The sequence below is a fragment of the Halichoeres trimaculatus genome, unplaced genomic scaffold, assembly GCF_033239565.1.
Source record: "Halichoeres trimaculatus isolate MK-OKI-2021-1 unplaced genomic scaffold, fHalTri1.1 fHalTri1_scaffold_15, whole genome shotgun sequence".
Taxonomy (NCBI): Eukaryota; Metazoa; Chordata; class Actinopteri; order Labriformes; family Labridae; genus Halichoeres; species Halichoeres trimaculatus.
The window spans coordinates 6,344,434-6,359,958 of record NW_027437193.1 but is presented as its reverse complement, the minus strand read 5'-3'; the positions used below and the strand labels follow the sequence as shown (position 1 = coordinate 6,359,958).

General features: G+C 42.7%; 1 protein-coding gene across 1 annotated transcript in view; it reads left to right on the top strand.

Annotated features, from left to right (window-relative positions):
- The window catches only part of skila (SKI-like proto-oncogene a), a 45,595-nt gene that overhangs the window by 14,986 nt on the left and 15,084 nt on the right, over positions 1-15,525 (top strand). The gene's annotated exons all lie outside the window — the stretch shown is intronic.

Genomic DNA, 15,525 nt, shown 5'->3' with positions numbered 1-15,525 from the left:
GTTTGGTCGTAGCACAGCGCACAACCAGTCAGTGCAGTAAATTAGTCCCTATACGTCGCTATGATGGTGCCGTACGGCGCTGACAACTGCCGAAAACTGTCGTAAAATTGTTTGGTAAAATGTGTTGGATTAATTTAAATCCTAAAAGCTATTACTATTGTCAGAAACGATAACGAAGGACATTTTGTCTATAATTTTGGTTAGTTTCAGGTAGTTTTGTGAACACAAGATACAGTTTTAGTTTACTTATCGTTTTTCTTTTCTTTTCTAGTTTTTATTAGTTTGAGTTAACTGTAATGTGTTTTAAATTGCAGTTTTTGTTTTTAATTTTGTTTGAGTTAACTATTATAACCTTGGTGATGACATCTCTTATTAGAAAGATGACGCACTCATTCACTCGGGATGCTGTGTGGATGACACAGTGCACAGCTCTGAGTTAAAAGGAAGTCAAACGGGTCAAACACAGCCGAAAACACAGCCAGACACAAGAGACACAATCACTACCACCGTCAGCCACTTCCTCCCGTCACCACGCCAACCCTATCCTGCAGCGTGAGTCACGGTGCTCCATCAGCGCCGCAGTCTGCTCTCAGCTCATCAGCGTCACCGTGGAGCCAGGACAAAGATTTATCACCGTCCCGCTCTGTTTGATCTACACCCAGGTGTGTTCACTTAGAGCTCTGACTCAAACATAATGACATTTACCAAAGCCAGCCACGCTTCGCTCGGGCTGCTGCCGAGCGTGCCTCAAACAGCGACCGTTTTAATCAAAGAAGTCTGCTGATCGAGTGTGGGCTCACCTGCCGTACTTTCTGGTTTGTTCCTATCAGTGCAGGCGGGATGGGTAATGAATAGCCGCCCCCGAACACATGCTGCCGGATTTCTGAGCGCGTAGGTTTTAAAGTTAAAGTTCTTCTCTTAATTATTCAGATTTTACAGCTTAAAAGTACACGTATCTCGTGAATCCAGCAACCCATGAGCTTTTGTAAAAGTAGCGACTTGTTTTGAAAACCAGGGCTTGTCACAGAGAGAAGGAGAGAGTAGAGTCATGGATTTGCATTACTGGAGTGTGTGTGTGTGTGTGTTGTGTGTGTGTGTGTGGGAGAGACAGGCGAGCCCGAGGGGCCGGGACAGCAAAGGCAAGCTGCCCATGCAAAGACGAGCAGTCGAGGCTTCAAACAAGCTCTTGCATGTAATATGGATGAGAGCGGAGCTCCCTGCAGAACAGTCCGAGGACCCAGGGCTGGATTTAACCGTCTCTGCTTCTCCGTGTGTCTGTAATAGATTGAACCCTGCGGGGTGTTTCAGCCAGGTGGAGCGCTCTCTTTAGAGATCACAGGTCAGACCCTGGCTTCACCCTTCAGTTTGTCTTGCTCCTTCTCATTTCCCTCCTCCTCTGGCCTTGTTGCAGACAGCGAGGAGCAGGCCAGCATTGACATTTACTGCAGTATTCCACATTACAGCAGAGCAGCCTCCCGCGCTGAGGAAGAAGTAAACAAACCACGGATCGATAAATGGCTGCATGCGAGCGCCTGTAAAGCAGGGTTTAAGTCGAGGCCAACTCCAGCTCCTGCATTAAAACACATCATCTGAGGCTTTTCTTTTCCAGACTCACACTAAAGACGTCATTAGGGTCATTTCTTCCTGCTTTTGCTTTAAATGTTTTTTTTCAGCGTCAGAAACCAGGGTTGGGAGCAGGTTTCCGATGCATTGACCTGCCACGATAATCAATAAATCGATTAACTTAACGATAAATAAAAACGTCCTCGGTAAGTTTGCCAGCCTCGATCAACTGACACGTGCATGCATGTTTGTTTTCCTCCTCTCTTTCGACCAAAGAGGCTGAATGAGAAGATGGCTCACTACGTCTATCTTTCCTAACATCGGGGTGCATAGGTTCTATAGCGGATTTATAGCAGAGTGAGCATCTGTCAAAAATGCGATCTTTGGGGTGAAGACGGGGCTGCTCGCGCGTACACACGGAGAGAGCTGAAGCGAGCGTCCTGAGGGGTAAGGAGGAAACACACGCTAATATGAGTGATGGCACCAAAGATATGGTTCTTAAGCCGCCTGCCACAGTCCCAGTGTGGGAATATTTTGTTTTTTATCAGAAGGAACTAAGTGTGAGCTCATGAATACCAATGAGCTGATATGTCGCATTTGTTTGAAAATAGTGGCGACGAAGAAGAAGGGGAGGTGTAGCAGAGCCTTGTTCTTTGACAATCCGCTCTTACTGAGGCTTTTGGTCTGCAAAGTAAATAGAAATAAAAGCGCCAAATGGTGGGCGCTCAAAGACAGCTACATTGCCAAAGAAATGCAGTCCTTCAATACGGTTGAAAGCCAGAAATGTTAAAAATGTTTGACAGACAGTTCATTGTATTTTTTTCTCTTTCTTGTTTGTTAAATTTATTATATTTTTTGTTTAATTTATTTTATTTAAAAGATCCTGACCTTTTAATTACAGTTAAATACTCTTAAGAAATTAAAGTTTCTTGCTTTTGATATGGTGTACTCACTTTATTATCCCATTTATCATAATTACATCAATGAAAAATGGAAAAAAATCTAAATAATATTGACAATAATATCGTTTATCAGCAATAATATTTGGGAAAATTATCGTCTAGCACAATTTGTTATCATGACAGGCCTACCGATGCATGTAGAGGATGCTGTAGAAGTCACTGCGAACACAGGGCTGGGCAGTGTCTCCATTTTGTGTTTTCTCTCTGTAGAGATAGCACAGCATTGCTGGCTTGCTGACAGCCTCTCTCGGCTTTCAGTCTGCTTAGCAACGCTCGTCCTCTCTCCGCAGCTCCCTCACTTCCCCCCCTGTCTCCAAGCGCTCCGACTTGTTTCCAGCATCCGAATACTGAGCCGAGTTCCCTTATATAGAAATCCAGGCGGCAGAGTTGTTTCGGTGCAGATAGCGCGAGCATTTCTCTCCCTAATTGCGAATTAGAACAAGTAACCCACCTCCAAACTGCCGCCTCTAGAGACTTTCTCTTTCGTTTTTTGTAAAGATGGTGTAACACACACGCACACTGGCGAAGATGAAGCCGGAGAGATGATGCATACAGTCATCCACAGACAAGACAAGAGCCCAGTGGCCTCATTTTCAGTCCCATGTTTCCTCTGGGGAGAGTAAAGTGTGTCTGCTGATGTCTGTGTGCACGACAGTTTGCTTGCGGTAAAACTACGTCACCCTCTCCATCCTCTAACTCCTCCGCTGTTTGATGGAGCAGTTGCTCTGTTTATTTATGTGTGCATGTGTGTGTTGGAGTGTGTCTGAATCCCGGCCTGGTTGACTTCCATAGGTGAGCCCGACAGCTTTGGTAATTAACGCTCTTGGGGGCACTGGGGAGGGAAAGTGGAGCACACACTCACACACACTCACACACACACGCACACACACACACTGCGCTGTAAGCTGCACATGTATATGCAGCTCTCTTGCGCATGAATGATTTTTAAATGCCCTTCACTGACTCAAATACGCTGCCGTTCTCTTCTGCATACGCCTGTGCAAGATACAGGAAATGAACATCAGCAGCCACGTTTTAAAGCCGGTCTGTAACGCCTCACGTCAGGTCTGCTGACAGGTAGAGGGAGGGGGGGGGGGGGGGGGGGGGGGTGCAGGAGAGGCTCAGATTCATCATGCTCTCATAATCCTGCTCTGAAGGTGAAAAAATGAAAACTGAAACGCACGTTTCCTCATAAAACAGCATGATCTCATGTTGCAATATGCTCCGTCTGGTCACAACCATTAATCACTGAACTCAACATTCATGATTTGATTAGTGCGCTTCAGCCCTCTGATGCAACAATGGTATAGTTACAGCATGCATTTGAGTAATGTCTCATTAAGTTCACATTACGCTCAGCAATATTGATCCATAAATCACAAAGTATGTGACAGCTTTCTTTCTCAAGTTATCAGATTCCTCATTTTTCCGTGCCGAATTCTTGGGATCTGAATCCTGAAAGTGTGTTTTTGATGTCTCTACTTGACGAATGACTTCACTGATTAACGATCAGAGTCATTTTCTGGCTTATCGATCTGCACTAATCATCTCCGTTATAATCACTGAAACTTTTAACATAACACCACGGCGGTGTTTTAAAGTGAAGTCAGACAGCACAGTGGAGATGAAACACGACTGATTGACTGACGGACACTTTGAGGGTTATTGACTCGTTTCATTAATTTGTTGACAGATTATCTGTTCGCAGCTAATCAGATTTGAATGTTAATCATTTTCCAAGTCATCTGTTACGAGAGGGGTGATTTTTTTATTCTGTCTGCCGCACAGAACAAGACATCATGAGAGATTCTGACCTTTAAAGCCTCGATACCAAAATGAATACCTGAGCTTTACTATCAACTGATACTGGATTGGTGCATCCTTTCTTTAACTGTGATGTTTTCTTTCTTTATTAAATGATTAATTTGGGTTTTCCAGAGTTTAGTTTGATGTTGAATTGAATCGTAATGTCTGAACTAGGGAACTAATGTCTGGTTCAGGGATTTGCTGATATAACTTTTCTGGTCTCGATATGGGCTTCAGGTATCGACTGATACCATTTCTGATCCGATACCAGTGTTAAATAATAACCTAATAATGAGGGAGAAAGATGGTTGCCTGGATTGACACCATGGGTCGGCCCCTTCCCTCCGATACTGATCCAGCCTTGAGGGGCACTGGTCCACCGATATCCGACCGGTACCAGGATCGATCGGTGCAGCCCTAGTTTGGTTTTCCTCACTCGGTCCTATTTTCTTTTTCTCTTCAGTTTGAAGCGAGAATGTAGCATAGGGATGCACCAATCCAACACTGGCATCAGGTATTGGCCCAAAAGGTGGATCGAGTATCAGTGGGAAAGGATCGGTCCAAACTTGACACTAAGGCTAAACTATTATTTAGTCTACAATGTATAAAATTTACAATTGAAAAGTCATTTCTGTAAGCTCTAAAGCTTTGTTTTAACTGAACTGCTGTTAGACATTTCAACACTCATAGTTTAAGTAAATATCAACCTCAGTAATTCCATAAGTACCCATTTTATGTCTTTTGCTCAAGTGGCAACCTCCGGTCTAAGAATATGAGACAATGCGGAAGTGCTAAAATTTGTTGTTTCTGGAGTGTTCGCTTGAGGCTGGCTCTGGAAGTAGCGAAAGTCACATCCAGACCAGACAAGTGTGTGTGACCCCAGATAAAGGAGGAGGGCTGACATTTAGACATAAAAAAACAAGAATGGGCTGAAGAAAGTTAATTTGTTGTTCTTAACATGTTTATGATGTTGTTTTTCCTGCTTTCTGTCTCTCTCATGTAATTTCTCTCTCCTACAGAGTCCATGACAATTACATGCAAATGGTTTATTATGCAAATCAGACAGCAGCATCATTTAGTGACTTCTGGGACAGTAAATAGTGACTTTCCTTACTGAGGAGTTGAAACTAGCAATGTTTCACTCAGCTTTAATGATGTTTGATATGGGAAACAGCCTCATTCTTCAGGATTTTCATGACTATACATGACAGAATTGATTAAAAATAATCTGTTAACAGTGGATTATTAGGGTGTGTGGTAATCTGGGGTGTTAAAAACAACAACAATGTGCACCTGAGCCTGTACGTGACGTGGGAATGTGGGTTACCTCGACCTGCTTTGTGTATTCCAGTCAGACAGTTTGTCCATTCATGAGGTAACATTATTACAACCCTGCTCATGCGCTGCTGTGAATATAGACTGAAGGCCGCCGCCGCCTGGGACTGAACCGTGAAACATGAGAAACGAAGGAGGAGGGGAGGAAGGGAGATGAAAAGAAGAATTGATCCAGAGTCTAACGAGAAATCATTTCCAACTTTAACTAAAAAAGGCGGGACGTTCCTCACAGTCACTTTTTTATTTTGCTTCATGTTCTTCCTTTCTCCTCTCTGTTGGGTCCGATTGACCATCAAGGCTGAGGTGTGTGTGTTGTAAAATGGCTGACAGTGGAAGAAGAAGTCAACAACATGTTGTAAGGGGTGTGTAAGTGTGACGTGAATGCGATAACTGTCTAGACGGCGTGCCCATGTGGTGCAAAAAATGTGCCCGGGGCTTAAAGCCAAAGCAACCGGGGAGTGAACCTGTCCTTATCTGCTGTGTGTGTGTGTGTGTGTGTGTGTGTGTGTGTGTGTGTGTGTGTGTGTGTGTGTGTGTGTGTGTGTGTGTGTGTGTTTGAGTCTGCCATGACTCGTCTGGCTGATGCTTATCAGTGTGCTTGTCTGGTTCTGTTCTTTCTGTTTTGTGTTTGGAAAGCGGGAGGAACAGGTGTGTGTGTGTGTGTGTGTGTGTGTTTGTTTGTGTGTGTGTGTGTGTCAGGGGTAAAGACACACAGACAGTCACATGCTGTCTGTGTGTCTCCTCTTCTGTCTTGGCTGTCTGCCTGTTTTCTTTTTTTCCTGTTTGCTCCTGTCACCTGTTTGTCCAAGTGTCCACCTGTCAGACCTGACTTCACCTGCTCGGTTTCATAACCGACTGACGGAGAAAGAAAACACAAGTTGAGAGCTATCTTTTCAAAAAATACTCTTCTTTTTAAGTCAGAAGTGAACGCCTGACCCTCTCTTAGACTTAATGGCTTCACATATCTGTTGGCTGACTTGCTCTGAGTCATTGAAGGAAGGACATAAAACTTCTATGAAATCATTGTAGAGCTGAAACGATTCCTCGAATGATTCGAGGTACTCGATTATAAAATACTCGAGTAATTTTCTCCGCCTCAAGGAATCGTTTAATTTGAAAAAAGATCAAAGAGTGGTATTTCAAATAGAGCTGAGGCCATATTAAGAGAGTTTTCAGACCCCTCAAGCTACCTCTTATACAAAATAGCAACAAATCTAGCTTCTTTTCTGGAGTTTGGAGACTAATGGGTCATTCTACGAAACGGGAGCTATTTGGGCCCGCAACATTTGATGTGATGTACAAGGCACAAAAAATGTGTCAAAGTTTGTTTAAAGAGAAAAATTTTCATTTGAAAAATAACTGCTCTTTAACTAAACAAAACTGTATTTTATCCGATTACTCGATTAATCGATGGGATTTTCAGTAGAATACTCGAATACTAAAATATTCAATTGCTGCAGCCCGAAATCATTGGCATGGATCCAGCGTGCTCACCTGTACGTATACAGGATGAGACATAAATGTTTACGACATTTCCCTGAAAACAAAACTCAGAATCTTTCCGCTTCTGGTGTAGTGTGAGATATATGACACCCTTAGTGACCGGCGACAGACGTGTCCACAACAAATAACCACTCTGGCGCTCAACCCTCAGTCCCAGTCTTCCCATTCCACAGAGCTGACTTAATTACCAAAAGAAAAGTGTATTCCTTTAAATGCCCCACTTTGCAGCCTGCTTCCCTTGTGGGCTGTTATTGATTCTGCTGCTGAAACAAAGTGCGGCTCCTGGTCCATGGATAAATGGCTTATTGGATTAAGACCTCCATATAAAGGCCTCTGGTGTGTGTATGTGCAGGTGGGACCACCAGAGCACCAGTTAAACACAGAAACTGGTTTCCTCAAATGAATCATATAAAAATGACGTCTGCGGCTCTTTGGTATCAAGCCGTCGAATGGTTTCGAGCCAGGAAGTCTGAGCGTGTGTGTATCTGCTGCCTGATCTTTGACACAGTTGACGACTGCAGCAGAACAGGATGTGGTCTAGAAACAGACAGGGCGTGACTGACTGACTGTCTCTGAGTCTGTGTGTGTGTGAGTGTGTGTGTGAGTGTGTGTGTTACTCCCTCGCCGTCTGAGGCAGAATGAAAAGGCACCCAAATAAAAGCTGTTTACTTCCTCCTGAGAGAGGAAGAATGAGTTGCATTACTGCGTCCTCCTCTGCTGCCCACTACCAACCCCCACACTCCTCCCCCTCCTCCTCCGTCTCCGTCCTGCATGCCAGCCTCATGAATGGCTCAGAGGGGGAGGAGGAGGAGGAGGAAGGAGGAAGAAAAGAGGAGGATGGGTGGCACAGTTTTGTTTTGGGGAACCTCTCTGTTCTGGGCCTGCAGCGCTCGCCTGGGGTTTGTTTCCATACACGACCAGTGATGCCCGCGTTTCAGCAGATGTGAAGACAATCGAGCCCAACAGTGCTTGTGTTTTAAGGCACAGGAGGGATTTTTAAATAGATTTTAATAACACACACTCACACACAAACACACACACACACACACACACAGCCTGCCGCTCAAGGATTAAAGGTCAGAACGGAGGCTCGTGTACTCTTTATTGTGCCCTAGATAAGATACGCCATCGGCTTTGTCCAGGCTTGTTGGGATTGTGTCAGTGTGTGAGATCCTGGGCAGGGTTTCACTGTGAGGCCGTTTTGATGGCCAATTCTCAGAAGGGTCAAAAAGTCACGCTCATGGCGTTGAGCTCGCAGCGAAGGCTCCGAATTTAGATTCTCACCCGTTGGTCTGGGACAGGGGTCTGCAACCTTTACTTTCAAAAGAGCCGTTTTGCCTCAGCTCACCTGAATGAAAGTCCTTCGGGAGCCGCAAAATCTACTTTATCTTCACATTAAGACAAAAAAAGTGTATAATCAGGTAAATAATTATCTAAACGAGAAGTTTTCATGTTAGAAATTTGTACGTGTGATTTCTTAGTTTTTTATTTTTATTAATTAATTAATTTAATTAAGTTAATATATTTTTTTAAAATTGGCAAATTTAAGAAAAAAAAAGAAATTTGTAGTGTCATCAATTTTATAAATTAAGCAAAATTTGGAAATTAAAAAAAAAGATAAACAATTTGCAAATTAGAAAAATGAAGTTAAAAAATGTGCAAAATTTCAAAGAAATTGATTAAATGTCATAAATTTGCAAAAAAAAACCTAAATAATGCAATTTCAAAATTTTGCTTAATTTCCAAAAATTGTAAAAAAAAAAAAAAAAATATCTAAAATTGCAAAAAAGGGGGATTTATGTAAAAAAAAAAAATCAAAAATTTGCAAAATCTTTTTAAAAAATGTGGAATTCTTTATCTTAATTTCCAAAAATGTCAAAAAATTAAAATAAAAAAATTTCTAATTTTTTTGTTTTTAAAAAGAACTACAAAAAGATTAAAGCTTTGTTTCAAGAGGTGATGCATTTTTAGTCCAAAAATTGTGATTTTACTTAGTGTCTGTGTTGTTATCATCAAAATATTAAAAACCCTTTATTTTAATAATATTTTTTAAAGCTACAAGGAGCCACTGCAAAGGAGCCAAAGAGCCGCATGAGGCTCCAAAGCCACAGGTTGCAGAGCCCTGGTCTGGGATCTTATGTTTCCTGGTCGAGTCTTCAAAATACGGTAAAATCATAAAAATCTGAATGTGTTTATTAAAAAGTGTTTCGGGACTATTCCGTTTTAAAGGATGTAGAAAAAGCTGCAGATTTGTGTGATAATGTGTGTTTACCCGTCATCCTCTCAGTCGTCTTCGCTTTCCCCTGTTTCCAACTAACGGCTGATTTCCTCCACGGAAAGTACAACACTGGAGTGTGTACATGTGTTAGGGGGGTTGGGAAGCAGTGTATGTGTTTTATTATACATGTATAGAGGCAACGTGTGTATTTATAGCACGTTACTGTTACTGCTTGTGTGTGTGTGTGTGTGCTTATCTGCTCTGAGACGACAGTCATCTGGAGTGTCCATGTGACTTAAGTGGAGGAGGAGGAGGAGGAAGAAGAAGAGCTTGACCTCGGACTTGTTTGCACTGTGCGTGGCAGTGTGTCAGACTGTGTGTGTACCATTAGTTCAGATCTTATAAATTACGACCAGAGTAGAAATGAAGGCTGGCATGTCCAGTTGTCTGTGGGTAAGAAGAAAGATTGGCTCGAGCTGAGACACTCTCTTAGATCTTGTGTCTCAATTACCCAATGGTGTCGTTTTTTTTTTACAAAGTTTGAGTCACTGAGTGGAATTTTAAGTGATCTTGAAATAGTTTCACTCTTACACATATGCTGTTTCACAATCCATGGTTTAAAATAAAATTATCAGACACAAAACTGGTTAATTTCTGAAAGCTTTTTCTCAGCATCTGTGCTCAGATCAGATTTTTCTAAGAGACCATGAATCCACTGACTGCACGTGGACAGGAAGTCTCTTTGATGACGCTACACCGGCCAAAAATTAGCAGCGAGAAGTAGGGATGGGTACCTTTCACATTTGAAACGATACATTACCGATTCCCGGTACCTCTCAACGGTACCAATTTTCCATACTTTTGTTTGCTAAAGTGATAAAAAATATCAATTTATTTGATATTAAAAAATATATATTTTTCAATTTAACATTTTTATTCTTCAATAAATAAACATGTAATGCTGTGTTTATATCCAGCATGAAAAATCCCCGACTCTTCCACTCCCTCAAAGTCACAAGGACGCATTCAGGTACCTAAACATGGTACCTTTTGACTTTACATGAATCAGTACCTGGTACTTTTGTCAGAATTCGGTCGATACCTACAAAAATACCTGATTCGGTACCCATCCCTGGTGAGAAGTAGAACTGGGACGATATGCTATTCTCGTGATCTGATTCTGTTACGATTTTTGGGATGCCAATTCGATATAAATTGTGATTCCTTGATATTACCGATTTTTGCGATGTTAAGTTTCCTTTTTTAACACCAGATTGACTGTACAGGCTGTATCAGAAACATTTCACCCTCTGCTGGAGGAAAGTATTATCTTTTTCCCAACCCAGTTTTGAAACTAAGACTGAAATTAATAATTTGAACTTGAAAAAAATAGGTTTTTAGACAAAGAATCCTGATTTTGATATTGCCAAACATAAAATCTCGATATGTCCTTCTACAATCTCTTACTCCTGGTAAGAAGCAAGATCTGTCTTGGTTGAAGTCACGTCTTTACAACAGTGGGTGATGGTGCTCATGGGAAACGGGGTCTTCATCCTGGATAAACACTAGGGCTGGAATGATAAGCTTTTCTCCTGATTTGATTGTTTTATGATTTTTGGGGTGCTGATTTAATTTCAAATGCAATTCTGTGGTATTCCCGGTTTTGCAATTTTTAGGCCACGTTAACACAATGTTTCAGCTGAAAACGCAGCCTAAAACAGTTATTGTGTTAACAGTCCCTTGGTTTGCTTTTTTAACACCAGACAATGTGAAAAGTTGAATGATGATAATGTCTTCAGACTATATCAGGAGCCATATTTGAAAAATGCACATCACATGTGAGCCAGTTTTTAGTATTATTCAGGGGATCTGACATCGCCACCTTTTTCCAACCCTGCTTACAAACAGAGACTGAAATGAAGGATTTAAATTAAAAAAAAAAAAAAAATTACACTTAGTTTTTTGTCTCCCACTCCTAATAAACCCCACCGATTCCAGCCAGAGGTGTCACTGCAAACAACTCTGAACAATTAGTCCTCACAACGTCCTTGAAAATCTAATAATGAAACTCTTAAACTGCCTTTTTTAGCACCACTGTTTCCAGAAGTGTCCCTAAAAACGTCAGCCTCCATTTCAAACCCCTCTTTGTGTTGAACGATACAGCTTCAAAGCAAAACGTGACCACATGCAACAAGTGTTTTGGAGTTAAAGGCTTGTCGGTGCTCTGCAGCGGTGAGCACAGATGGAGCTCACGGTAAAAAAAAAAAAAAACCCACACAGCTGCAGCTGAAGTGCTTTTACTCTCCTCCACCCGCGCTAGCCAGACTGTGTATGGTAATGTACGGTCATGGATGTCTGTGTCGTAGAGTGGTGCTTGTTATTGTTGGATTTAACAGCACTCAGGCTACACACACACACACACACACACACAGAAAAACACTTTGTGCTCCATTAATGCGTCTGCTTTAGAAATGTCACGTGTGCTAATGGTCTGGGGACCGAACTAAGGCTCTGGAAATGGGTCATTAAAAAAGTTCACATGGCTGTGTGTGTCTAAGGGAGTATGTTTCATCTGGCTGTGCAGTGCTGGGATGTACTGTGTAAATGTGTGTGTGTGTGTGTAGCAGCAGGCAGACTGCTGGTGATTAGGAACAACAGGGCAGAGTTCAGCTGAGCGAGTGTGTGGAATGCTAATCCACATTGTCATACGGCGAGCTTCAGCCTGACAAAGGGTCCAAGACATGAGGGGGTTTGGGGCTGTTTGTGTGTGTGTGTGTGTGTGCTACATGTGTGTGTGTTTGTGTGCGGCTAAGACCCAGATAAGAGAGGTGCTTCATTATGGTTGATCAGGGCAGAGTAGCAGCATGGTGTGTGTTAATAAACGGGGGAGACAGGGAGGAGGAGGAAGGAGCAGGAAGGAGGAAAAACGGGGAACTGTGAAGGGGGAGAGGAAAACAGCTGTGTGTGGAAATGTGCAAACGTTTGCACCTGAACACATTCATTAAGGAATAAAGAGTGCCGAGCGGCAGGAATAATGAGCAGGAGTGTGTGCGTCAGTGTGTGTGTGTGTGTGAGTGTGTGTGTGTGTGTATTTGTGTGGGTGGGTAGTTGGTGTTAAGCTGTCAACTGAAAGAAATTACAGGCAGAGACACAAGCAGCCATTAGTGGAACATGTCTTACCTTTATATGTGGATACACACTCACCCAACGCTCATACACACATGTGTGTAAACATCAAGTCACCAAAGAATTTCACTCATGTGCACACACACACTCACACAGGCGTAGTTACCTTTTAATGAGCTGTCAGTCGTCTCATCAGCAGCGTCGGCTGTCGTCAGGGTCACCAGATGAGAGACCCTCCGCTGACCTTTGGCTAATGTCAGTTTGGCCTCAGTGTGTGTGTGTGTGCTGCACCTAATCACACACATTGGTGCAAAGGGAATCACAGGTTTCACACTGAGGGGAATGTAATAACCACCCTCTCACACACACACACACACACACACACACACACACACACACTTTCAGACAACCTTGATTCAGGGAATCCAGCCAGCAAAGACCCACTGCACCACTGCAGCGGCTTTATTGTTGTTTCTGTCAATTCAACCTTCTCTCTATCTCTGCCTTGTCCCATCACACACACACACACACACACACACACACACACACACACACACACACACACACACACATACACACACACACATACACACACCCCCACCGTCTCTCCTTCTCTGCCTCCCCTCCTCCCTCCTCCTTAGTGCTGCAGTGCTGCCTTCTGGAGAAGGAAAAAAAAAAGGAAAAGCTACCAACCACAAGCGCTCGTAAATGGACGAGCCCCCTTCTCTATAGACTCGCTGGAGAAAGACACACCTGGCAACGCACACGGCTCCAGCCGGTTAGATTTGCATTCACAAGCTCATGCAGCCGTGGCGTTGTAAATAGAGGACTCTCCCCTTCATAGTACAGCTCATATGAATTCACCCCCACTCACATGAGGAGGAGGAGGAGTAGTGGTTGTTTTCTCTTTGACGGGAACGTAACAGGAATGTAAACAGGTGCAGGTGATACAGTCACCATCATCAATGCATCACTCCAGATATAAATGTCCTTGCGTAAAAAACTGTTAGCGCTATTTCTAAGTATCAGTGGCTGACCTGAACAGTCCATTTAAGGCAAAGTTTAGCAGTGAGAAGCAAGAGCTGTCTTTTTCCCTGAAATATTTTCTGTGATTGGGACTGAAAAGGACAGGAAAAAGTAAACAGGAGAATGATGGAGCACAGGCTAAAATGCTAAAGGGCAGCTAACAAGCTTTGTTGCAAAATATATATATCATCTTGTTCAGCGATGGTTACCTTTCACATTTGAAACGGTACGGTACAGATGCCCGGTACCTAGCAACCGGTATCAGGACTCATGGGTACCAATTTTTGGTACTTTTGTGTGTGTTTATGTGGCAACAAATATTAGTTTTTTTAATCATAAAATCTCAAAGCTTTTCAATTTAACATATTTATTTCTCAACATATAACCTTGCAATGCTGTGTTCATGTCCAGCATGGAAATTACCTACTCTAGCACTCCCCTACAGTCATAAGGATGCATTTAGGTACCTAAACATTGTACCGTTTGATTTTGCGTGAATCTTTTATAACCCCAGAAAAAAAATTCATGAGAACGGCAGCTGTCAATCATTGTGAAATGGGACGTTGAGACTCATTTTTAACGTCTTATAACTAATGGAAACAAAACTTTTCAGAATAAAAAAGACCTGGATACAAGGCAACCTAATGTTATCTTTAAATCACCACAAAAATAAGATATGAGAAAAAATTTTACGATGTGTTAATTTTTTAAAGTTTGACCACAGCTCATCTGGAATGACTGGGGAGATGGATTTTTTGACCTATATCGCAGCCAGCCACCAGGGGGAGCAGTTTTTGTGGTGACCTCACTTTGCGCCAAGCAAGATGACGACCACTTTTTTTACAGTCAGACTCTGTACCAATAACATAACCTAATTGGGTACCCCTCCCTAATCTCGTTGCTTTGCATCCTGGGTAAAGTGGTCTTGAACAAAGAGACTGTTTGGTCCACTTTAAACTGACCAGGGTTCGTTTCCCACACTGGTGCGAACCTTTCATGCAGGTGTGAATAGACACAAACGGGTCCATCCGAACTAACTACAGGATACATGCGCCTTTTGGGCCTATAAAGCCACCGTAACCTAACCGTCTTTGGTTCATACCTGATCCTCCATCTTCTGTTTAGCCACGCTGTTGCTGGCATATTGAGGGTCAGGACACGCAGAGCATAGCGTCTCCTTGCTGTGCACATTCGTCTTCGCTGTTCCAAAATTGTAAACGGCGTTGCTAAGCCTGCTTTGAAGGAGCTGCTCTTGAAACTGAAAATGATTTTGCAGCTCTAATAAGAGCACAAACACATGTTTACCTCCATTTCCGGGTCTGTATTCTGTGTGCCGCCTTTGCCAGTGCTGTCCAATGAGAGCAGTGATTGTCACACGTGGATGTGTTTACAGAATATAGTCCACTTGCAAAAAGAACAATCTGAATACGAACCGCACCAAACTAAAGAAAATAAAGTCCGCTTTTGGTCCGGACCAAACAAGTGGACCAAAGGACTTTTCTGGTCTAAATACAGCCTTAATCTTAAACAGAAAAGCTTAATTTGCTTGTAGCTAATAAAAGTCTTCATGGTCTAACACCTGTCACAGGAATCCGCCTGCATTGTTCTGAGGCTGTTTAGCCTCGTTAATGAAAATGTATCAACTGATACTATGCAGTAGAAAATCCTTACATCCTGCAGATGAAAGGCTGTTCATTGTTCACCGTGTGAGTGTGTGTATGTGTGTGTGTGTGTGCATTCTGTGGATAAACGTTTAGATGGCTTTAAAAGGCTTGTAAGTCAATTATTGATGCTTTCTACAACCTCTATCTCTCTTTCTCTCTTCAGTTTTCCTGTTTCCTCCTCTCCTCCCACGTTATCTCCTCTCCTCTCCTCCCCCTCTTCTCTCCTCTCGTCTGTCTTCTTCTCGTCTGTTGCTGTGGGCTAGCTGGCGGTTTTTACTTCTGTAACGCCAGAAAGTCTCGTTCCTCTGGTGCCTGTGCTACC